This window comes from Hibiscus syriacus, unplaced genomic scaffold, assembly GCF_006381635.1.
Source record: "Hibiscus syriacus cultivar Baekdansim isolate YM2019G1 unplaced genomic scaffold, ASM638163v2 tig00110893_pilon, whole genome shotgun sequence".
Lineage (NCBI taxonomy): Eukaryota > Viridiplantae > Streptophyta > Magnoliopsida > Malvales > Malvaceae > Hibiscus > Hibiscus syriacus.
Genome location: NW_024062901.1, coordinates 9,068,211 through 9,095,262, shown reverse-complemented (window position 1 = coordinate 9,095,262; position 27,052 = coordinate 9,068,211). Strand labels below are relative to the sequence as shown.

Here is a 27,052-nt window from a genome sequence, read left to right as displayed (position 1 = left end):
TGGATTATTGATGAGGAGAGAAAATAATATGAAATTTCAAAAAATAAAAAAATCCATATCAACATCCTCTTTAGATAACGATCAAAATAGAAAAAAAATTAACAATAATGATGATTTTACATAGTTCAACGACCAAGATAAAAAACAATAATAGAATGAGGATTAATAATATAATTTGCCCCCTTTTAAAATAATACCTCAATCTCATACCCTACCCTAATTAAATTAATCTATCATGTGCAAATACTTCTGACTGCTTATCCATTCCAATAAACTTAGAATACTATTATTCAAATAAATTTTCAAATATAAATAAAACAATTATTTAAGCATAAACCAAGTGATATCGATAGTAAAAGAGTTGTTATTCATTAAAGTCATGAGTTTGAACCCTATGAATACTAAATGTATAAACAGTCAATGTCAAATGATTAAGAGTCATATTTGAATAGATACTACCTTATATTTATTAAATAAAAAAAATCGACTTCTAAGATTATTAGACCTATGTTGGAAAAAAAGCAATATTCTTAGTTGATATAATACGATAAACATATAATATTAATGAAAAAAATTATATGTATAATAAGTATTTTCTTTGAAATACTTTAGAGTGCTTATAAAAAGTTATAAAATGATAAATGTTTAAAATTTTCTTAACAACACCCTCTACACCCTATAAACGTATCTGCTTCAACCTAAAACTTTAATAATAAAATTATTATTACCTTTGAACCTAAAACCTCCATAATAATATTACCTTTCATGATTGAGGCATCATTGAGGCCACCGATCATAATAATTATATTTCTAAATCCAAAAAAGTGTAAATATTCATGACATGTATATAAGAACAATTATTTATATAAGAACAATTATTTAGAACAATATCAGTATAAAAGTGTTTTCCAGTGATAAAATTATAACATATATTCTTGTAATAAATTAAAATCTAATAAAGCAAAAGAAATAAATACTTGTCACCATTTTAATCTAGCTTGTAAAAAAAAATCAACACTGATAATAATCCTTTATATAAATCAAAATACCTCTGGTGATAAACAATTTCCTTCAAACATCGTATAGTACCTGTTTTCTTAATATACACAATGGTGTTCACTTTTCTTTAACTGCAATTGCCAAGCAACCCTACTTAACTCCATCAGCTTTACATTAACCAAACAAAGATCACAATATCTAGGTTTAATTTCCAGTTTTACAGGCTGCAGTACCGATGATGATGATGATGTTACATGAAGTGATTAAATGAAGTGTTTACCAATTATTTTCCTCATTGTCAAGCTTTGCTTTAATGCCATAATATAAGCAAAGAAATGGCTTCTGAGTTCTGATTTGTGTGAGATCCTTAGATTGTTGATGAACCCAGTGACGAATATCCTGCAGCTCTCATCTCCTTGAGAGTTCCAGACAGCCAGTCTAACCCTTCGTAGAGGCCATCACCTCGAAGCGCGCAAGTACCTTGTATGTGCCATTTTCGATTTTTTAGATCGAAAAGACCTAATCCCTCACACACCTCCATCGGGGTCATTGCCCCTTTCTGGAAAGAACACAGGATCAAATAAATGAAACAGATTACATGTGGAAGAGCTTAAGTTTATGCACAATTAAGCAAAAACCAATGATAGTTTTCATTCCAACCGGAAAGCTTGAAAGATGCTTATTGCATATTTCTCTATTCTTCAATCAAAATCAAATGAAAGAGAGAAACAATATTGCCTTATTCATCTCAGCTATCCAGTCCAAAGAGTACATGAAAAAACAAGAATTTTTTTTCAACACAAAAATATAGTTGATATTGTTACTTCAATTTCAAACAACCTAATGCATATGTGCGCTCAATAGTTCATCAAGTAGATGCCACATGCATTTTGCTATATACATAAAAAGAAAGTTTTAAATCACTACCGAATCATACCATGTCCTGCTTGTTGGCAAACACCAATGACACTATTGCACATAAATGGGTCATTGATGATGGCCTGGAATAAAAATTAAGAATGAAAAGAGGCAAAGTTAAGCCCAAGTGTCTAACAAGTTTTGTGTATGTTTTCTAAATTTCAACCTGAAATTCTTGTTTAGCTTTGCCAATCCTCTCTCGGTCCAGAGAATCAACAACAAGATCTGCAAGGATGAATATAGTAGAGAGAAGTATGAACGTGCTTATCATTTCAATCAGTAGAGCATAACGAAAGCACTTAAGACAACAGTTTTGATTAAAGGTAGTAAAGCCTTAACCAGCAGAGGAATTTATAAAATCCTCCAATGTTTGACTTTAGCCTAATCTCTCAAATTTCAATAATATAGTTTCCCTCTGAAATGACAAAAACGAAAATATTATAAAATGAAACAAATTAAGCAAATCGGGAAACAGACAGCTATAAGATAAAAGGGGATATGTCTACTATCATATACAAGGATTTTTCAAACAAAGTAACCAACAAATGGGACAGATTTGGGTCAAACTCATTCAAAGAAGCATTAAAAGTTTTTTCCATTCTTTGAGAGAGAGCAATAATTGCCAGGCCATACTAAAGGTAACTTTCAAATAAAGTAACCAACGACGGCACAGATTAAGGTCAAAATCCATCAAAAGAAACATTACAAGTTTTTTTTTCCAATTTCTTTTGAGAGAGAGCTTATCATTACCAGTCCATCTGTGTTGTTAAAGTAGTGCCTCCAGAGTGGTCTTAATTTCTCTTGTCCACCAACATCCCAAACTGTGAACGTAACATTCTTGTACTGAACTTTCTCCACGTTGAAACCTGGAAGAGAAAACAACAGACTCAAGTGTCATATCAACTAGTGTATCCAAATTTCACAACATCCAATATTGAGCCAATGATATTTAAAAAAGAGATACGGATCACAAAGATTATAGAAGAAAGGAAACAAGACCACAAAACTAATCAATGATATATGCCTCCTGCAAATTCTGGAAAAGGGAAACAAAATCCAAAAGGTCAACAAAGTAAATTATGAAACAAATGGTATACACGCGACTTCACACAACTCAACCACTTTATTCAAACAATTCTTAAGTATGAACACTGTAGGAATTATAGAAATAAGTTTCAATCCCTTAAGTTAAGAGATTCTGTAATTATTTTCTATTTTTCAATCCCTTATTTCAAGGGATTACATCTCCTAGGATTAGTTTCCTTTCTTAGAGTTTCCTAGTTTAGAGGCATAATTTGTATATAAATATGTAATATGTTCTACTGAATGTATACAAGAAAAAAATAGACTTGTCTGTTTTCTACAGTCAGTTTTTCTACATAGTCTGTTTTCTACATGGTATTAGGTTAGAGCGATCAATCCGATTTCCGCTTCTCTTTAAATCAATTCCTATTCACTCTATTTTTTTCATGGCTAATCCGATCCCTCAGCATCCGAAATCACTTCCCAGACCAGCCCCTCTCAATCTGATTTTCAGATTTCAGATTTCAAATTTTCAAAACAACAGAGGAAAACGCCTTTGGTGTGAACATTGTAAGAAGGCAGGCCATATGATAGATCAATGTTGGAAGCTGCACGGAAAACCACCGATTGGCAGCCCACACGGTCCAGGTTTCAAAAGGAGCCTCATATTGCCTCTCAAGATGATTCCTCAAGCAGTTTTAGCAAGAAACAGATAGAGGAACTACATCAGATTTCCTAATGTTGTGCAAAGCATGTTACCGAGGTCTTTATCTGATCATAATCCCGTTTCTTTGGAGGAAAAATCGGTTGATTGGGGTCCCAAACCATTCAGATTTTTTAATTATCTTCTAGAGGAAGAAGGTTTCGAGGATGTGGTTAAATCATCCTTGGATGTTTCGAGGGGGAGTAGAAAGAGTAGGGGCATTTTTAGCATTCTACAAGGAGCAAAAAAATCGATCAGAAGTTGGTCAGGCAGAAGGTTCAATGGAATTTCTGAGTGTATTGCAGTTTGGAATTGAAGATTAATGATCTTGAATTTAAGGCTCAAACTGAGGATCTCTCCCAACAGGACTGGGGGCAATTACTGCAGTTCAGATCGAATCTCTGGAAGTTTTATAGGATTGAAGAAAGCATTTGGTTCCAGAAATTAAGGGCGAGATGGATTAAAGATGGGATAGAAATACTAGATTTTTTTCATTTAACGCTCTAAACAGGAGTAGAAGAAATGAAATTACTAGTTTGAAGATCAATGGTTCTGTAGTCGCAGATCCGCAAACTATTAAGTTGCATATTGCGGCCTATTTTAAGGAATCCTATAGCTCTAAGTTAACACTGGGTGTAGATTTATCCTTGGATTTTGCTAAGTTATCAGGGTTCCAATCTTCAAAACTTGAGGAGCAGTTTCAGAACAAGAAATATGGCAAGCGATAGCTTCTTCGGATAGCTCTAAAGCACCAGACCCGGATGGCTTCACCATGGGTTTTTTCAAGAAATGTTGGCCGGTTTTAAAGGAGCTACAATTGAAATTTTTCCAGGATTTTTATTTGGGTAGAAAATGGGAACACGGAGTTAATCACGCGTTTATTACACTCATTCCGAAGAAGATTAATTCGGAAAGTGTGGAGGATTTCAGACCTATCAGTCTTGTAGGTAGCCTATACAAGATCCTCTCAAAAGTATTCTAAGAGGTTAAGTGGTTGTGTTGGGGATATCATCAGCCAATCCCAATTTGCTTTTATTCCGGGGAGACAGTTATTGGATTGCGCCTTCATTGCGAACGAAGGTATTGATTACTGGAGTAAACAAGGGCAAGGGGTAGTTTTTAAAGTTGATTTCCGTAGAGCTTACGACACTGTGGAATGACCCATTTTATTTAGAGCAATGAAAGAGATGGGTTTTGGAAATAGATGGTCCTCGTGGATTACTCAATGTTTGTCTACAGCTTCTATTTCGATACTTGTTACGGGTCACCTTCTGAGAATTTTCAATGAACAAAGGTCTTAGACAAGCTGCAGTCTTTCTCCACTTTTGTTTAACATTATAGGCGATAAACTTGATGCTTTCTAAAGCAATTGAGAGGGGTTTATTTCCATGGTTTCATTATGGGAATTCTGAAAATTCTACTAGGTTGTCCCATCTACAATTTGCCGATGATTTAATAATTTTTTGCCAAGCCTCTATTAATCAGATCAAGAATGTAAAAAGGGTGCTGAGGATTTTTAGCATTATGAAAGGTTTACACCTCAATCTAGCAAAGAGTAAGCATTTGGAATCAATTTGGAAGATAGAGTTTTATCGGATTGGGCAGAACAAGTGGGCTGTTCAGTTGGTTATTTTCCAACAGAATACTTGGGGCTTCCCTTGGGTGCTAAGAAAACACAGAGGCTCTATGGGATCCGGCCTTTAAGAATTTCAGTTCCAAACTTGCAGGGTGGAAAGCATCCTGTCTGTCTTTGGCCGGTAGGACAGTTCTTTTGAAGTCGGTGCTAACCTCTTTGCCTATCTTCTTTCTATCCCTTTTTAAAATGCCGTGCAATATTGGAAAGAAGCTTAATTCCTTAATGGCTAACTTTCTTTGGGGTGATAAGGGGATAAGCGGAGGATTCACTGGGTAAATTGGAATACGGTCTGCAGGCCTTTGAACTGTGGTGGACTAGGTGTCCTTGATTTGAATCTTACTAATCGGGCTTTACTAGGCAAGTGGGTGTGGAAATTTGCCAATGATAAAAATTCTCTTTGGAAATCTGTGTTATGTAGCAAGCAAAAGGTCTGTTGGAACACTATGTCTATTGGAAAGGTTACTTCTCTGAAATCTTCATGGATCTTGAGAGGCATTGCAAATATTTTTTCTAAGAATGATTCGATAGGGGATTTTCTTAGATCGAATTCGAAGCTGCAAATAGGTAATGGGAAATCAATTTCGTTTTGGAATGATGTATGGGCAGATGAGGTTCCTTTAAAATAATATTCCCTAGAATCTATGTGCTTTCCATTAATAAAGGGGGGAGGTTGTTGAGTTTGGCAGCTATGGATCGAGTGGTTGGGAGTGGAATGTTTCAAACTAGAAGGAATCTGAGTGATTGGGAATTGGACCAGTGGTTGGCTTTGATGACAAAACTTAAGGATTACAAATTGTCAGAGCTGGTGGAAGACTCTCTTTCTTGGTCTGCTAGTGGAGATGGCTTGTTTCGGTAAAATCCTGCAGAAAATCTCTTGGTTCTGTGGATGGAGTAATGATTTGTGGCTAAAAGAAGTCTGGATGGGTTTTGCTCCACCTAGAGTGGAAGCTTTCCTTTGGCAACTCGCACATCAGAAATTGGCAGTTAAGGCTGAGTTGGTTAAGAGAGGTGTTTCTTTAGGGGAAGATATTCAGTGTCCTTTTTGCAAGAATCATGAGGAAACAGTTCAACATTTATTTATTTCTTGTTTTGTTGTGTGGAAATTGTGGAATAATATAGCTAGTTTCTGGGATATTTCGCTTGTTCTTCCTCAAGAATCTCCAGTGTTGCTTAGTTCCTGGGGTGAGTTGAGGGGTAATTCGACGATCTGGAAGTTTATTCCGGGTGTTATCTTCTGATCAATCTGGAAAGCTAGGAATGCTATGGTGTTTGAAGGATTTAATCTTGACAGCATGTCTTTGTTCTTTACAGTTAGATTTAGACTTTCAAAATGGTTTTTAGCCAAGTTTCCTATGGTTCATATTCAAGAGGATTTGCTGATTGGTAATCCATCCCTAGCAGATGGGTTTTCTTTATCCAAAGCCAAAGTATGTCATATCTTGCGTTGGATTCCACCCCCTGTTGATTTTCTTAAGATGAATGTTGATGGAGCTGCTAGGCTTGATGGCTCGGGTGGAGGTATTGGAGGTATTTTGAGAGATTGGGAGTGCGCACACTTTTGACTTTTCAGAGAAGGTTGGCTAAGGTACTCCTCCTCTAGCTGAATTAAAGGCTATTCAAAAGGCATTGAAATTTTTCTGGCATCACATTGGGTATCTGTTGGGAGATTGATTGTTGAGTGTGATTGCAAGTCGGTAGTGGAATGGATTCAATCACTGGCTTTGGCTCCTGCTTTCTACTCGCCTTTAGTTAATCAGATTTTGTCTCTTTCAAATGGTATGGTTCATTCAGTGAGGTGGATTTCAAGGGCAAGCAATGGGGAGGCTGATAGCTTAGCTAAGAAAGGGATAGGTTGAAGCAATGGGGAGGCTGATAGCTTAGCTAAGAAAGGGATAGGTTGACTGTAAGGCTCTATCACTGGATTTTCTGATCCAGCGAGAGGTCTAGTTGAAAGTAGTTGTTAAGTTTTTATGTGAGTAATTTGGTGTAGTGTTAAATCTTATGTAAACTTTTATTATCAATAAAATTTTAAAGGCGCTCTTTTCCTCCTTTCGCTGATTAAGGAGCTTACCCCTAAGCTCCTTTAACCAAAAGGGGTTTTTAACGAGGCCTTCCAATCTTATCAAAAAAAAAACATCAGATTTTGAGCAGTATGACAACCAAGCTACAAATGTGACTTATACTACTACTGATGGAAATAATCCATATGCTTCCTCGGTACAAAAGGATATAGATTAGTCATCAATCATATGACAGGAAATATTGATCTCTTGGAGGAATATAGTGAAAGCAGCTTACCAGTTTTCTATCAAATAGCAGATGGCTCTCTCACTAGTCAAAGGGAGTGATTCTGTTACATTAAACAAAAATCTACTGTTGTGTTTTGGTACTGGTGGTTGCATTTTTCAGGCACAGGCTCGAAGAGGGTGATTGAGTGCTAGCTGGGCAAAGGATGTACACCCTTGGAGGTAAAGCATCTCATAATCATGCCTTATCCAGTGCTCTTAGGAAACCATTTTATCTTCTGATCTCAATACCAATAAAATTATGTTTTGGAACTCTAGATTAGGTCATCCTAATTTTTCTATCTTTCCAAAATGTTACCGAACTTGTTCATTATAAAGTCCATCTTTGTTTTTCCTGTTAAATTTGTCAAATGACCAAACACACCAGAAAATCAATATTCAAGCCAAATTTAAACCAACAACACCTTTTTCCATCATCCATAGTGACATTTGGGGCCCTTATCATGTCAAAAGTATTTCTGGGTATAAGTGGTTTGTGTCTTTTATAGATGATTACTCTAGGACAATGAGTTTTCTTATGAAGAAAATGAGGTTGAGTCTCTCTTTAAAAGTTTTTATCAAAAAGTTGAAACCCAATTTTGACACAAAATAAAAATTCTAAGGAGTGACAATGGGAGTGAGTATTTGAATAAAACCCTTGGTATTTCTTTAAGGAAAAAGACATTGTTCCTTACTTCTTGTGTCACACCTCAACCCAAACGGGATAGCAGAAAGGAAAAATAGACATCTTCTAGAGGTTTATAGGTCTCTTATGTTTGCTGCTAATGCTCCTAAGTATTTGGGGGGAAGCTCTTCTTACAACCACTTACCTCATCATAGAATGCCAAGTAAGACCTTAGATTTCAAAATTCCTACTAAGGTTCTGTTTCAGCTGTATCCCCATTTTAAACATTTAAACTCAAGTCTTCTCCTCGGGTGTTTGGGTGTACAAGCTTTGTTCATATCCACAACAGAGGGAATTAGATCCTAGTCCATAAAGTGTGTGTTCTTGGGCTATTCTTCAAGTTAGAAGGGTTACAAGTGTTACTCACCTTCCACAAAAAAGACCTATGTCTTTGATGTTACATTTTTTGAAAACCAACCTTATTTTTCAGGAACAGAAATTCAGGGAGAGAGTTGCAAGGAATTTCATCCTGTTCAAACCGATATTTCTTTACAGCCTATCCTTTCCTTACCTATTACTGTCTCTCCAAAGCCGGCTAGCACTGTCCCAGTTCCTAGGGAGGGAGAAGGGAATAACCTAAATAACTCTGATGAATTACCTTCCTCCTTATCTCACACTCTAGTCCGTGCAAAACACCTTCCACCACTACAAAAATGCACCTAACATGACCCTGAAACCATAACTCCCCAACCGAACAACTCAGTGTTTACTCAAGAAGAAGGAAAGATGTTGCTGAATAAATCAATCAGCCTAGCATTTGCCAAGAACCAGATTCGGATCCTGTTGTAGCTGAAACAGAAGGTAATGATGATTACCAAGAGGCTACTATTGTTGATCTTGATGACTTTCCTATTGCTATTAGGAAGGGGGTAAGAAAATGCACTGCTCATCCCATAAATAAGTATGTTGCATATGGGAAATTACAGTCTAATTTCAGGGCCTTCACAAGCATTAACACTATGAAAATCCCAAGAAATGTGACAGAAGCATTTCAATCTCCTAAGTGGAAAAAGGCTGTGGAAGAAGAGATAAAAGCGTTGCAAAAGAATAAGGCATGGAGTTTAACAGATTTTCCAAAAGGGAAGAGAGCTGTTGGATGCAGGTGGATTCACAGTCAATATCATTCGATGGGAGTGTGGAAAGATACAAGGCAAGGCTGTTGCTAAAGGTTTTTCTCAGTCCTATGGCATCGACTACCAAGAGACTTTGCACCGGTTGCAAATTGAATACCATCAATATTGTTATCAGTAGCTGTTAACATGGACTGGAAATTGTATCAGTTGGACATAATAATGCTTTTCTGAATGGGAACCTTGAAGAAGAGGTATACATGGAGGTCCCCCCCGGATTAGAAGAAAGGCCACTAGAAAACTGTGTGCAAGCTCAATAATCCTTATATGGCTTAAAACAATCTCCCAGGGCTTGGTTTGATCGATTTGCTAAGGCTATGACACAAAATGGTTTCAAACAAAGCCAAGCGGATCACACATTATTCAGAAAAATTACACCGAGTGGTAAGATAACCCTCCTAATTGTCTATGTAGATGATATGATTATAACTGGCAGTGATATAGAAATAGAAAAGCTAAAGATGAATCTTGCAAAGGAGTTTGAAACCAAGGATTTAGGGAGTATGAGGTATTTCCTAGGTATGGAAGTTGCAAGGTCCGAGGAAGGCTGGTCATAACCAGCGTAAGTATGTTTTGGATCTTCTTGCAGAAATTGGGATGCTCGACTGCAAACCAGTTGAAACTCCAATGGAGCCAGGCTTGAAATTTTGCAAGGAAAGGACTAGAAATCCAGTAAACAAGGAAACCTACCAAAGGTTAGTTGGGAAGTTAATCTACCTTTCACTGATCAGGCCTGATATTGCATACTCATGAGCATTGTCAACCAACATATGAGTGATCCTCGAGAAGAACATTTGGAAGCTGTTAACAGAATTTTAAGGTTCTTGAAATTTACCCCAGGAGCTGGACTTATATTTAGAAAAAATCAAGAAGAACAGTGAAGGTTTATACGGATGCAAGCTGGGGAGGTGAATTAACTGATAGAAAGTCAGTTAGTGGCTACTGTACCTACGTTTGGGGTAATTTGGTGACTTGGAGAAATAAGAAACAAGCTGTTGTCTCTCGAAGTAGTGCTGAGTCAGCGTTTAGAGCAATGACTCTCGGAATATGTGAAGGAATGCGGATTAAAAGACTGCTCACAGAACTGGACTTAGATGACAAGAAGAATTTTGAGATTTTAGTGACAGTCAATCAGCTATGAGTATAGCAAAAAACCCAGTGCAGCATGATAGAACGAAACACATTGAGATAGACAGACATTTTATTTACGAGATGTCAACAATGGAGTTGCAAAACTGCAGTACATTCCGACGAAGAAACACTGGCAGATATCTTCACCAAAGCCCTTCCACGAGTGACTTTTGATGAGATGTCATTCAAACTGGGTATACAACATATACACCAGTTTGAGGGGTGTGTAGGAATTATAGAAATGAGTTGTCAACCCCTTAAGTTAAGAGATTCTGTAATTATTTTATGTTTTTCAACTCCTTATTTCAAGGGATTACATCTCCTAGGATTAGTTTCCTTTCTTAGAGTTTCCTAGTTTAGAGGCATAATTTGTATATAAATATGTATATGTTCTACTGAATGTATACAAGAATAAAAATAATAGACTTGTCTGTTTTCTACACAGTTGTTTTACAAACACTAGAAAAGCAAGGACTCTCTGTCCCAGACAATAGACATATGTTGCTATAGAAAACTGGTGAATGCCAACGCATGTCACTACAAGTGGTCTAAATTAATCAGGAAGGCAAGCCACAAGGTCAAAAAGTATTAAATTGAATACAATATTTCCTTAGACCATATAATATATCTTGTGGTGATCCGTATACCTTTTAAAGATGCAAGAGCATCTGCTTGAACAGTTTTATGAGTTTCTGTGGCATTAAAATTAAACTATTTTTAAGGTAACCACTTTTATTAATAAGGTTTTAGCCCATCCAGGAGCAGCACTTCTAGAGGACAAACAAATAAAAAAAGGACTAATTATAAAAGCCTATTTATGTTTATACTGACAGAAAATGGAAATGAGTACTGCCAACTTGCCAAGAGCTCCTCTGGACAAACAAAACAAAAAAACCAGAAAAATACGAGAGCCTCGCTCATATACTTGACCCATCTAAAATCAAATTGTTATAAACCACGTTGCCTACCAATAGTGGGGACAGTTGATAAAACTTCTCCGATGTGCAGCTTGTACAATATAGTTGTTTTTCCAGCTGCGTCAAGGCCTAGCATCACAACCTAAATAATCTCAACAAAATTACACATAAGAATGGAGAAGTAAAGTGAAATAAATAAATAAATAAACAGCACTTGTGTCTAATAACCTGCATGTGTGGTATAAAAAGAAACGAGAAATATGGTACAACTTAAGTCAGAAAGGTGAAAATAATATGCTACTTAACAAGAAGCCAGTGGCTTGGGCACAAGATTCATAAGGACAAGGGAAAAGGTCTGCCCATTTTAAATTTTCCGCTTATACGGTATCTATTATACATGCTATTAGTAATAGAACATGTGTCTAAGTTGTGCATGTTGGAATATGAATTTGAGTCTTGCCTAAGGAGAAGAAAACTAATGGTGAGTTAATATACTTTCTTCTCAGCTAGTACCTAATGGTGAGTTAAGCTACTTTAACTTCTCAGTTACTTACAAGCCAAGACATTTTTATTTCTAACAACAACATGAGAAGTGCAGATACGTGCAGAATTCAACTGAATTTATGACATAAAACACCAAATTTGCTATTCTAACTCATGAAGCAACTAAAAATGAGTTTTTGACAAGACTGACAGGAGGTCTCATACGATGCATATACATTCCAGAAAACATCAAAAAGTTACAAATTTTACATGCAACAAAAAATTCCCAATATAATGGTATTTCTACGTTGTGGGATGATCCCAGTTTTTAGCACAATTTAACGAAAAAGAAATGAAATTGAGCTGAATTTTCTGAACATCAGCAACCTGATTTCACTAACTAGTTAAAGAAAATATCACCAAGTATCTAGCGGGAGATGAGATCTTAACAAAATTAAATTGTTTTCATGGTTTTCAAACTAGAACCAATAGTAAGAATTTTCATCAATTCCACATTAAGTCATTAACTATAACTAGGAAAATTAATTTTTTTTTTGAAACGAACAATGGAGAAAAATTCAGTTTAAAAAAGGAGATAGAAATAGTCAATTATTAAGCAAGAAAAATGGAAATAAATATGGAGAGCACGATGTACCCTCATCTCTGTGTTACCAAAAAAGGTATCGAAGAGCTTGCGAAAAGCTTGACCCATGCCTTGTTAATTTTCGATTCTTTTCTCTCTCTCTCTAAAAAAAATACTTGTAATTTTGATTTTTTCCCCTTTCTTCTTAGGGTTTTCCGTTTGATCTCTCTCCAATGAAAAAACTCAGAAATTTGGATTAATCAGAGAGAAAACTTCTAGAAGAAGAAGAAGAAGAAATCAGTATTCCCCCCCCCCCCTCTCACTATGATCAGTTATGAGAGAGAAGAATGGAAAAGAATGTGTCATAGGAGAGAAGAGGTCGCGTTTCTTTGCTGAACAGAATAGCTACCCCGGGCCCATATACACCAAGCCTGATATGCCTACGGAACTCTCCTTTATTTTTTGAGTAAACTATAAATTTAGTGTCTAAACTATTATAAATTTAGTGTCTAAACTATTATTTTTATTCTGTTTTGGTATCTAAATTTTATTTTGTTTTAAAATTATGTATAACGTTTAGTTTATGTTTCATTTTAATACTTCACTGTTAAAAACTTAATGATAATATTGATATATCACCATAAGGTAATACTATATCCTAATTGAAAAATAAAATAAAAATATCCAATCAGGTGTTCTGTTAATTTTTTATCCGCTAAGTATAAAATTGAAACTTAAACTAAACGTTAGGTATGAATTTAAAAAAATAAAATTTAAATACCGAAATGAAACAATAATAATTTAAGTATTAAATATATAGTTTATCCTAACTTTTTTTACAATGTAATTACAGCAGTAGTTTCTCAGCTGAAGATAGAAAATTCTAATCACTCAATTATTAAATTTTATAAAATAATTATTTTCTAAAATTTATTTTATTAGTCCAAGTTCATTAAAAAATAATATATAAGTGCTTAAATTCATAACTTTAAAGGAGAGCACGAATGAAGCGACATCTGTAATAAAAGAATTGAGCATTTAATGTCAAGAGATTGAAACTTATCTTTGAACATACATTATTTTGTATTTATCTCTACTAATAAAAATCTTTTTAAAAGAAAATAACACTCTCTTTAATTATCAATATTATTTAATTATTCGTTATTCCTAAATAATTAATACAATGATAACATAACAACTTTTAAAATTATACAATTTTTTTTAATATTTGTATTTACACATAATTCAATTTGATATTAACTTTAAAAAATAACTTCTAATATTTACATATTATACCAATTTAAACATAAATTAACAATTTAGTTATATATATTAGTTCGCATAATAGTTTTATTTTTTTCTAATTTTCTTTAATTTTTTGTAATAAATTTTTCATCATTAAAATATATAAATATTTTCAAGCTTTTTTTTGGATAATTATATATATATATATATATATATATATATATATATATATATATATATATATATATATATATCAAGCTTTGGTTGCTTCATAAACCAGTACCACTGGTATCCTAAACAATAGCGTAGGGTAAATTGTGCATCTAGTAATTAAACTATTATTTTTAGTCCGTTTTAATACTTAAACTTTTAATTTTTAAAAAATTAAATTAAATTTTGAACGGGATATTAAAATAAAATAAAACAAAATTTTTTAACAACGTGATACTAAAACGAAATAAAAACTAAACTTTAAGTATAATTTTTAAAAACATTAAAAGTTTAAGTATTAAATTAATAGTTTATATACTAAATACACAATTTATCCAATAATGTAATTGCGATTGCGAAGCTGTACAATTAGTGAAATGAATCTTACAGAGAATTATGAAGTTGACTTAAAGTTAAGTAGAAACTCAGCCTAAAATTATTGTCGTTGAATATCATCCCAACCAAATCAAATGACCGTATTTATTAATGATATGTGTTAATTTTATAAACTTTTTTGAACACTTCCTTGATGTTTTAATTTTTTAATACCGGAAGACATTTGTCCAAATCAAAGTCACATGGATGTATGATAAATACGCTCAATTATTAGTGGGTGTTACAAAGGATAAAAACGAATCGAGTTGAATTGGATTTTTCGGGCAATTCAATCTAATCCAAATATATATATATACCAATTATTTAAATTCGATTTGACCTAAAAAATATATATTATCCATCAGATTCGAACTGATCCAAAAATATATATACCCTCCAAAACTTTGACTCAATTTGAATTTTTAGAGTATAAATTCGATCCGATCGGATACATTATAAAATAAAAACTTAATTAAAAATATTAGATAGAGAGATATTATAGCAATTATTCATAAATTTACTTGAAAAAATTAATGTTGAACGCATATTTGATTTTGATATAACATAAACTTTCAAATAATTTAATTTGTCAAAATTTGCATTTTGTAATTCTAAGAAAATGTGTCATAAAAGTTTTTCAAGTGATTTTAATTGTGAAAAACAATCATAAGTGTTTTGAGTAATTATATATTTTATAAATCTTGTTTTCAAGCTAAAAAATATCATTTTAGCCAAAATCCTTTTCAGTCTCGGGACCAACATGCCAATATCAATACTCATTTTCTAGTGTACTTTTATGGTATCGATATTGATAAGTGAGTATCGATTCTCACATGAACATTATTGATACCAATGGTTCAAAGACTATAATTTTGACTATTAGGATGCTTGGTTTCAATACCCACTACCAGGTATCGATACCAAAGGTGCAAGTGAACATTAAATGATAAATATTATTGAATCTGACGGCTCTAATCAACCACCAACAACTCTAAACAACTAGAAAGATGTTAGAAGACATAAAAGGACAAAGATTCATGAAGGAAAAAGAAAGTTCATTGAAGATCAAACCACATCAAAAGATTTTTTTTTTTCAAAATTGTCATATTATTTGTAACACTTCTGAGATAATTGTTTATTTTGCTCAAGTGTAATTCGAGTGAGGACTAAACTATTATAAACACATTTGTATTGTGAGATTTTTCTCTTTGTTTGCTTTATTTGTAATTCTTCTTGCGGAAAGAGTGTAAACAAGATTTTAGGCATAAACTTTGTGGGTTATTATAAGGTTACACCTTATTCTCAAAGGTTATCAAATCTAGTGGATATAAGAAATTCTTAGTGTGGATGCTAAGATAGTGGATGTAGACTTGGTTTAGAAGTTGAACCACTCTAAATTGTCGTGCAAATATTTATATTTTTCTCGGTTACTTCCAAAAAAAATTTAAAAGGCCAATTCACCAATTTTGGCATATTGTTGAAAGAATATGATGATGCTATTCATTCAAGCAAATGATATAGAGTTTGGAAATCTATCTTGAAAGGTCACTATACTCCAACTAATAAGATGGAAGATTGTAGTGAAAAAGAAAAGAAAAAGTTCCAAAAAAATACGAAGGTCATGCATATATTTTGTGCATTAGGCTTGTATGTATATGGAAGAATCTCCTCTTGTTCAAATGCCAATGAGATTTGGGACAAGCTCAAAGTCACTCATGAAGAAATTGATGAAGTGAGGGAAATAAAAATTAGTCTTCTCAACCATAGCTATGAAAATTTCAAGATGAAATCAGATGAAGACATTAAAGCTATGAAAGATAGTTTTTTTTTTATTGTCAAGAGTCTCAAGGGATTTGGAGAAATCATCCCTAATGAAAAGCTTGTGGGGAAGATGATTTACTCTCTTCCAAAGTCTTGGCAATCATCGAACCAAAGAACCTAAAGCTTCTTACTCTTGATGAGCTTATTGGTTCCTTGCTCAATCATGAGTTGATGGTAAAAGAGGAGGAGCAAGAAGAAGAAAAAAAACTGGAGAATAAAGAAAAAAAAATAAGTTGTTGCTTTAAGATCCTCTACAAATCAAGAATGAAATTCTTATAAGAGGATGAAGAAGAAGATGATAACATGGTCAAGCTCTTCAAGAGACTAAACCGATTCATGTCATCTAAAGATAAAAAGATGAAGCATAAATCGAAGAAGGAGAACGATCTCATCATATGCTACAATTGCCAAAAACCAAGACATGTGAAGTATGATTGTCCCCATTTAAAGAAAAGGAAATCAAGTAAGCCAAAGAAGAATGCTTTTGTGGCTACATGAAGTGATGAGGACATCATCGATGATGAAGATGATAAAGTACCTAGAAAAATACTCTAATTTAGTATCAAATCATAATTATTAGTGCCTAAATAAGTTTCTAATGCAATTCATAGTCTTAAAATCATTAGGTGTTTATTCTAAAGGTTATTTTGGGTTAAAAATGTCAAATTTGACATTTCCATGCGTTTGGTATCAATACCACCATATTGGTATCGCAACCGAAATTCTAGTAGCCATTTTTATTATCGATACTGTATATCAGTATCGATACTAGGTAGGGTGTCTCGAGACCACCTCTCTCGGTATCGAGATTGTGGCCTTTGTACACATTAAAAAGGGTTATTTTCCCTTAAAATTCTCATTTTTATCATTTTTCTTAAAACCCTAACCGATTCCCCTCTCAAATCCACTCATTCGAAACCCATTTTCGCTCATATTTTCACTCAAGTTCCTTATCCTTCCATCTTATCTAGTGGATTTGCATCAAGCTTTTCATCAACTCACCATCAATTCATCAAATTTCAAGGTATTTTTTTGGATAAACTCATTTTTTTTTAAATTACTTTGTTCTTAAATGTTTTAAATCATGATTCTAAGTCGTGTTTTGTTTCTTAAATAACTTATATTACTTTTGAACACTTTTACATTGCCCATATATCTTGATTATCATAATTGTTTTCAAAAATGGTTTAAATAGGGTATAACTTATATTACTTTTGAACACTTACATTGCCCATATCTTGATTATCATAATTGTTTCAAAAATGGTTTAAATAGGGTTTCAAATATCTTTAATTTATTGATTAAGAAACATTATGCTTAATTTCAGGTGAAATGTGGTGTAGAAATGGAAGTCGATGAGTGATGTGAAGGAACCGTATGTGACCCTGCCAAAAAATGATAGAGAACATATAAGCTTGGAGGAAAGCACATGAAAAGAAGGTATTCATTAAACTTGTAATATTGTGATTGCCCATTCTTGATTATCATAATTGTTTTCAAAAATGGTTTAAATAGGGTTTCAAATATCTTTAATTTATTGATTAAGAAACATTATGCTTAATTTCAGGTGAACATGTGGTGTAGAAATGGAAGTCGATGAGTGTGTGAAGGACCGTATGTGACACTGCCAAAAAATGATAAGAACAATATAAAGCTTGGAGGAAAGCAAATGAAAAGAAGGTAATTAAACTTGTAAATATTGTGATAAACGATATTAAAAACACTAACATTATATATTAAAAATATAGGAAGTTTCAACAAGGTGTAGCATCAAAGAGTAAACGATATTTGTATGCTGAAGGAGAAGAATAAAGTACATGTGCTAAAAAATAGAGTTTGGATTTTTATAGGATTGAGGGATCGACCAATTCGAAGGGAATTGTGTCGATCGTTGATAGAGGAATTTGATGTACAAAATTGTTGAGTTCAGATGGTGAATATTCATTTCCTCTGGGGGGTCTCATATGTAACACCCATATACGTATATGTGTTTTCGTATACGTATACAAGGTCACATTATTTAAAAAATAGTTTACTAATTTTAAATTAGTTAAAGTTTTGTTGCAAACTTAATTTTCACATAAATAACATAATAAATAAGTATTCATCAAAACACATTACAAAATGAATGTTAAATTTAATTACATGCCAACAAGTTTACAAAGGATTACGACCATCCTATTTACTAGTGAGTCAACCTTGGTGAATGATACTGCTGTTACGGCTTCACTCCTTACTTGATTAATTCTGCTGCTACCTACGCGTGGAAATACACGTTAAGTATATCTTCGTGAGTCATAATATTAAACACCTTTTTGTGTATCCATACATTTTTATTCCCCATTTGTCATAACTTTATCATAATTCTTTCTTTCATTTGTAACCTCCTTTTATGTTTATACACAATTATGCACTTTAAATTATAAACATCTTTTTTGTTGATAATGCACCCATATGGATTTCAACTATAGTATACTTTTCTGTTAATAATATACCCATATACATTTCAACCATAGTATACTTTTTGTTGATAATGTACCCATATACATTTCAACTCTAGCATGCTCTTCTGTTGATATGCACCCATATGCATTTCACTCTAGCATACATTTCCTTGATAATGCACCATATGCATTTCAACTCTAGCATACTTTTCTGTTGATAATGTACCCATATATATTTCAACCATAATATACTTTTCTGTTGATAATGTACTAATATACATTTCAACTATGACATCCTTTCATGACAATAATGCACCCATATGCATTAGTATTTTCATACTCAAACTCATACATAATATCATTTCCATATATTCAATAAAACATAGTAATTACAATAAAACATACATTAACAATTAAATAATTCATATTAAATAATTGCTAATCATTTTCATCTAGATTACGTACAATAAAATGTACTCACTTGGCTCTCCTTGCTTAGATATCCAGAATGAGAAGATAATTACTCCGTAACTTGGCCCTTTTCTTTCGACTTACTCGACTCAGGAGCTTAATTTCGAGCTTTGAGCTTATGAGGGAACTCTTCTACGGGGAAAGAAGAATAAGAAGAAAAAAACTTTTTGCAACCTATCCCATTTCCCCTTATCTTTAATACTAATTTTAAAATACACTTAAATTCTTTTTCATATAAAAGACAAAAATGCCCTCTTACTAATCCATAGTCATAATTTAGTCTCAATCATTAATCCTAACCATTCTTATCTTTCATTAATAGAATAAATCCTAATATTTTTGAATCCTTTCAATATAGTCCTTATATCAGTATTTGGGGCATTACAATTCTCCCCCTTAATAAAATTTGTCCTCAAATTTTAAAGAAGTACCTGAAGCAAATAGAAGTGGAAACTGCTTTTTCATATCCCCTTCTCTTTCCCAGGTAGCCTTTTCCACCTTATGATTCTGCCAAAGCACTTTGACTAACGGAATCCCCTTGCTACGCAATTTCTTGGTTTCCTTAGCCAATATCCTCACCGGTTCTTCCTCATAAGTCAAATCTGGTCAGATTTCTATCTCTTCAGGAGTGATAACATGCAAGGGATATGATCTGTATCTCCACAGCATCGATACATGGAAAACATTGTGGATCTTGTCCATATCTGGAGGCAAAGCTAACTGATAAGCCACGGGTCCAACCCTTTTTAATATCTCATACGGTCCAATAAATCTCAGACTCAATTTTCCTTTACACCCAAAACGTAATACCTTCTTTCAAGGCAATACTTTCAAAAATACTTTGTCTCCCACTTGATAATCTATTTCTTTCCTTTTCAAATCCACGTATGACTTCTGACGATCCGAGGCTATCTTTAGATTGTTTTGGATAATTTTCACTTTATCTTCCATATCTTTCATTAAATCTAGCACTATCAGATCTCGATCTTTCAATTCAAACCAATTTAATGGTTGTCTACATTTTCTCCCATACAGAGCTTTATACGGGGCAATCTTAATACCCGATTGATAACTATTATTGTACACGAATTCCGCTAACAGTAAATACTTATCCCATGATCCCTTAAAATCAATCACACATGCCCTTAGCATATCCTCCTGTATTTGAATGGCTCGCTCTGACTGCACATCTGTCTGTGGATGGAAAACTGTGTTGAAGTTTAATCAAGTACCCAATGCCTCATGCAACGATTTCCAGAACCTTGAAGTAAACCGTGGGCCTCTATCTGACACTATTGATACAGGTATTCCATGTAGTCTGACTATTTCTTTAATATACAACTCCGCCAACTTATCCATCGAGTAGTCTAACTCGTACTGGAATAAAATGAGTTGTCTCGGTCAATCTGTCCACTATAACTGATAACTCCGTAAAAGACTATATTTTAGGTATTTTTACTTAAGTTATTGATTGTCTAAAAGCCATTGACATAGCATTTTAGCTGCATATAGTTACATTTAGGACATACTTTCATGTGGTGGATAAGTTTTGTCGAGGCAAAGTTTATTTGATTAAACTGATGCTGCTGATGAGAAAGGTTGTTTGTTGAATGTGATGATGTAGGAAATGACTGAGGAAAAATTTATTTGCCAAGACAAATTAATTTGCTAGGGCCAGTGGAACACAAAAGACGAAGACAATGAGGAACATATTTTCCTTGCCAAGGCAAGATTTATCTTGCAAGTCTGACGCGGATCTGACGAACTGTCGACGTCATCTGCCAGTTGTCTGATTGATCTCATGTGCAAACAAGCCCAAGATTCTAACAATATCTAGTTGCCTTTTCATTTATAGATTGGACAAGAAAACACGGGTATTTAGGGAGCATTTAATGATGTAAAACCCTAAGAAAATTCCCTTAATAAATACCCACTCACAGCTGTAAAAAAGGAGGAGAGGGGAGAATCATACAGAGAAAATACCCTAGGTTTGGAAAAAGGCGGCCGCGGCATCCTTTTTTCCATCGCCCCCACTCGTCCGTCCTTGGTGCACTCCATAGCCAGGCTTCGCCAGGGCAGTAGCCAGGCCCTCGAGAGAGGCTGGTGCACCAGAGCATTCATGGTGGTGGTCTGATCTCACGACAGAGCTCTGTTCTGGGAGTTTTTCTTCCTTTTGTTCTTCATGTTTTATTTTTTAAGGGCTTGTACTTAATGAATATTTTTGGGATGAACCCACCATAAACGTTTTATTTGGTGTTGGAATGCTTGGATGATATTTTATTTTACCGTTAATGAATTTTAAGTATGTTTGTTAAGTTTTGTTTGTTCACTATTTTAACCTTTTGCTTTGACACTGTAAGAGCTTCGATAGATTGTCTGGTGCCTAGGTGAAATATTTCTAGACCTTGTAAGAGCTTCAAGAGATTATCGTTTGTCTAGATATTGATTCTTAGATTCAAGAGAATTAAGATAGATCTATATGAATAATGTAATGGATCCGGGATGGTGATGTTCTAACTTGTCTACCTTAGAGATAATGAGAGGGTTTAAATCGACTAAAAGGGATAAACGCTGGAGTAGGATAGAAGTTTATTTATAGAGTTTTGATAACTTTAGCCTTGAAAACATTTATTTGTTTACCTTTGCATAATTTTCTTGCCTAAACCATACTTTTCTCAATCTGTTCATACCATTTGCCATTGCATATTTTCCTTGTTTATATCATTAGACTTATATACTTAGGATTAGTTAGTGACACCTATTCCTAGTTGTAGCAATCTTTTAAAAGCCCTACAATCCCTGTGGAGATGATACTTACTCACTACTATATTACTTGCATCGATTATGTACACTTGTACAGATTTTCTTGCCTTAGCATATACATTTATAAGAGATCAATAACCAATATTGAGTTCTTTTTACCTGGTGACAACGGTAACCCCAAAACAAAGTCCATTGTTACTCATTCCCACTTCCACCCAGGAATAGATATAGGCTGCAATAATCCGGATGGCACTTAATGTTCATCTTTCACTTGCTGACATGTTAGACATTTAGCAACAAATTCTGTTACAACTCTTTTCATGCCATACCACTAGTAACAACTTTTCAAGTCTTTATACATTTTATTTCTGCCTGGGTGCATAGTCAGAGGGATATCATGTTCCTCATACATTAGATCCCTCTTCAATTCATCATCGTCGAGTATACAAAGTGTTCTCTTATAGTATATACATCTATCCACTCTTATTTCAAAGTCTTTGATTTCATTCCTCCTGACTTGTGCCATTATCGTCAAACATTTCTCATCTAACTTTTGCAACTATTTAACCCGATCCAAAAACGTCGGCTTTAACTTAAGCTCAGCATTTAAAGAGCCATCTTTCTTTACTGACATGCGTGTATCCAAGGCTCGTAAAGAAGAAAAAATCTTTCGACTTAATGCATATGCTACCACATTCGCCTTACCCAGATGATAATCGATGATTAGATCGTAATCTTTTAGAACCTCAATCAATATTCTTTGTCTCAAGTTAAATTCTTTATGCATCAATAAATACTTCAGACTCTTGTGATATATATATATGGCACCGCTCACTATACAGATAATGACGCCAAATTTTTAGTGCAAACACAACTGCCGGTAATTCTAAATCATGCGTCGGATAATTTTTCTCATGATTCTTCAACTGTCTAAAAGCATAAGCTACAACCTTTCCATCTTGCATCAGAACACACCCCAATCCATTATGGGATACGTCACTAAACACCACATATTCTTTTCCCAACTCCGGCTGTACAAGTACCGGGGCCTCCGTCAATATTCTCTTGAGCCCTTCAAAACTTTCTTGGCATCTTTCCGTCTATACAAAAGGCACATCCTTCAGTAACAGCTTAGTTAACGACAAGGCTAACGTTGAGAAATTACTCACAAATCGTCTATATTAATCGGCAAGTCCCAAGAAACTTTGGACCCCAGAAACATTCCTTGGAGACTGTCAATCCATTATAGCTTGGATCTTTCTTTGATCTACTCGAATACCTTCTATGGAAACTATGTGACCAATGAAAGCAACCTTGGCTAACCAAAATTTGTACTTTGACAATTTGGCATACAACTTCTTCTCGCGGAGCGTCTGAAAAACTACTCGAAGATGAACATCATGCTCTTCTCTTGACTTAGAATATACTAAGATATCATCTATAAATATCACCACAAATTAGTGCAGGTATGGTTGAAATATTCGGTTCATCAAATCCATGAATGTTACTGGTGCATTAGCCAAACCAAATGGCATCACTATAAATTCATAATGCCCATATCGAGTACAAAAAGTTGTCTTTGAAATATCATCTTCTTTGATCTTCAACTGGCGGTACCCTGACCTTAAGTCTATCTTAGAAAACACCGATGCTCCTTTCAGTTGGTTAAATAAATCATCAATCCTCGAAAGAGGATATTTGTTCTTTATGGTAACCTTATTCAACTGACGGTAATCGATTCATAATCGCATAGTCTCGTCTTTCTTTTTCACAAATAAAACAGGTTCTACCCAAGGAGAAACACTAGGTCTTACAAACCTCTTACTGAGTAATTCTTGCAGTTGGGCTTTCAATTCTCGCACTTCAGTCAGAGTAATTCTATATGGAGACATGGGCACCAGTTCAGTACCCGGATAAATTTCAATCCTGAATTCTATCTCCCGATCTGGAGGCAGTCCCGATAATTCCTCAGGAAATACATCCGGAAATTCTCTAACCGTAGGAATATCATTTAATCTAACTTCTAAAATTCTGGTATCTATCACATTGGCTAGAAAAGCTATACATCATTTCGACATCATATTCTTCGCAGTCATAGTAGATATCACATTCGAGGGTAATTTTGATCTTTCGCCGATTACTACTATTTCTACACATTCGGCATTCTTTAAAAGCAAATGTTTTTTACGACAATCGACCCATCCATAATGTGAGGATAACCAATCCATGCCTAGAATAATTTCAAATTTATTGAAGGCCAAATCCCTTAAATTGGCCAAAAACACAATCCCCTGGATCTTTATAGGGCATTTGCTACATACTCTAGATACTCTCGCACTGTGATCCATAGGATTTATCACTATCATCTCACTCGCTATTGGTTCTAAAGGAATTCTTCTAGCTCTAACCAACTTTGTACTAATGTGTGAATGTGTAGAACCAGAGTCAACTAAAATAATACAGGTTCATCGTAAAGATGGAAGATACCTGTTTCAGGGTCATCTCATTCTTCAATGGTCTTAAGGTTGTAAATTCTAGCAACTCCTTAAGTCTCTTGTCTCAACATCGATTCTGTCTGTCCCCTGGACCTACCCCTTCCTCTATTTCTATTTGAGGCTGCTACTGATCTTTCAGACTATGCCGAATTATCACCAGATTTCTTAGGTCAGTTTCGTGCAAAATAACCCAAATTTCCACATAGAAAACAAGCTCCACTGACAAATCTACATACTCCTCGGTGCAATTTGCCAAACGTTTGACATGGATTCTTTTCCCCAGAAGCTCTACCCGAGCTAGCAGCAAAAGACTGAGATTGTCTACTCTTCTGTGATATTACTACAAAGTTATATCTATTTGAGAATATGGAACACGAACCTTTTCCTCTTTTAGCATAATGGGGAGTGGAAGGCATTCCTACTCTTTTCCCACTTGAACACTCTACTCAGCCGCTAATTTTTCCTCCTGAGTTCTTTCAATAACTTTGGCTCTGTTTATAGCTTCTTGCAGACTCAACAAGTTTAAGGCCATCATCATCTCTTTCAACTTCGGCCTCAAACCCTCTATAAACCAACCACGTTTGGCCTTATCATTTGGCACAATTTCAGTGGTAAAATGACTCAACTTGTTGTATTCAGCCTCAAATTCATGGACGACTCGGTCACCTTACTTTAAATTAAGGAACTTTATCAACATTGCTCGTTTGAACTTCTGACCCACATACTTGTTTTCGAATTCTTCCTGGAAAAATTGCCATGTGACTTGCTCCGATGGTGCATACATCATAGTATTGGACCACCATACTCTAGTTGATCCTCTCAGTAAAGATACAACTCCTCCCAACTCCTCCTGATTTGTACATTGTAGGCTTTCAAGTATTATCATCACATCATTTAACCACATATATGCCTCCATAGGACCCTCACCATCATCTCTTCTAAACTCTGGAGCTCCTAAAATCTTTAACTCCTTTGGAATCAACATTCGAGGTATTGGAAGAGCAGGGGGAGGTTGAAACCGAGTCAGTATAGCATCAAGGGATTGCATGAAAGTTCTAAAATCAGGTGCCAGAATCCTTTGAGGTACAGGTGCACTTGCATTTTCAGAAGGAAGAGGATGTGAACTATTATCCTCATAACTTTCACTCCCCATTCCTTCCTGCATTTCTTGTTCTCCAGCTCTTCGTGAGTTCGATGATTCTAACATCTAATAAAACATTCATAATAATAACAATACCTAGTAAGAAGTGTTATCAATCACGTTCTAATGACACCATCTCAGTAACATTTACAACTTTATTGGCATGTAATTTTTTTTCTATTTTAAAATAGAACTAGATTTGTCTAACACCCATATACTATGCATTGTTATATATATATAAGTGTCACATTACTTTAAAAACAGTTTACTAATTTTGTAAATTAGTTAAAGTTTTGTTACAAACTTAATTTTCACATAAATAAACATAATATAAGTATTCATCAAAAAATTACAAAATGTTATGTTAAATTTAATTACATGCCAACAAGTTTACAAAAGGATTACGACCGTCCTATTGTTACTGGTGATTCAACCTTGGTGAATGATATCTGCTTCTATGACTTCACTCCTTACTTGATTAATTTAGCTGCTACCTACGCGTGGAAATACACACGTTAAGTATATCTTTGCGAGTCATAATATAATAAATAAACTTTGTGTGTATCCATATATATTTTATTCCCCATTTATCATAACCATTTATCATAATTTCTTTTTTTCATTTATAACCTCCTTTTATGTTTATAATACACAATTATGCACTTTAAATTATAACATCTTTTCTGTTGATAATGCACCTATATGTATTTCAATAATAACTTTTTGTTGATAATGTACCATATACATTTCAACCATAGTATACTTTTATGTTGATTGAATGATGTGTTAACATACTGACAATTTGAATATAGGTTGTTGGAGAGTGGGATCGTATGAGAATATTAAACGATCTCATAAGCCATGATCAAAATAAAATGAGAGAGATATTACAATTGCTTGCATGAGACACATGGAAAAATAGATGTGATGATGTAAGCCTAATTTGTATGTATTTATTTAGCAGAGTTAGCTTGTAAATGTATGTGAATAAAATTTTGTACGTGAATGGAATTATGTATATGATTACCAAGTTACAACAAATTTGTATGTGAATGAAGTGTATGTGATTACCAAAGTTACAACAAGTATTGTATGTGAATGAAATTTGTATGTGATTAGCAAAGTTAGCAAAATTTGTATATGTTTGTTATACATACCAGGTGTTATGATATTTACGATATATGTAGATGATACTTATAGTATTTCAAAGGTCATCGTTTTCCTGAGACGCAGTAGAGAGATTGAAATTATAAATAAACATTAAAAATTTAAGACATCATAGTAAAATAACTAGTAACTCACATCATTGTCATCATTTGCTGGACGTACAAACATTACTTCCATATTCAAAAAAAACTGTTGATGTAGGTTGTGTGCTTGTTTCCAAACTAAGCTTTAATTGAGGACATGTACTTTTTTATGTCACTCATTGTTGCAGAACCCACATCGTCTAATTTTCTTGTCGACCTTATTTTTTTTGTATTTCTTTTCACTTTCTTTGTTTTTATTTAGGGTCGTGAAAGTTGTTTACGACTTTGTTTCAGTGGATCAAATCTTTCAAACCAAACGAGTGTTCAAATTAGACCGTTAGTCT

General features: G+C 34.1%; 1 pseudogene; it reads right to left on the bottom strand.

Annotated features, from left to right (window-relative positions):
- Positions 1-1,036: 1,036 nt before the first annotated feature.
- Positions 1,037-12,870, bottom strand: LOC120145290 (annotated as a pseudogene).
- Positions 12,871-27,052: the final 14,182 nt, after the last annotated feature.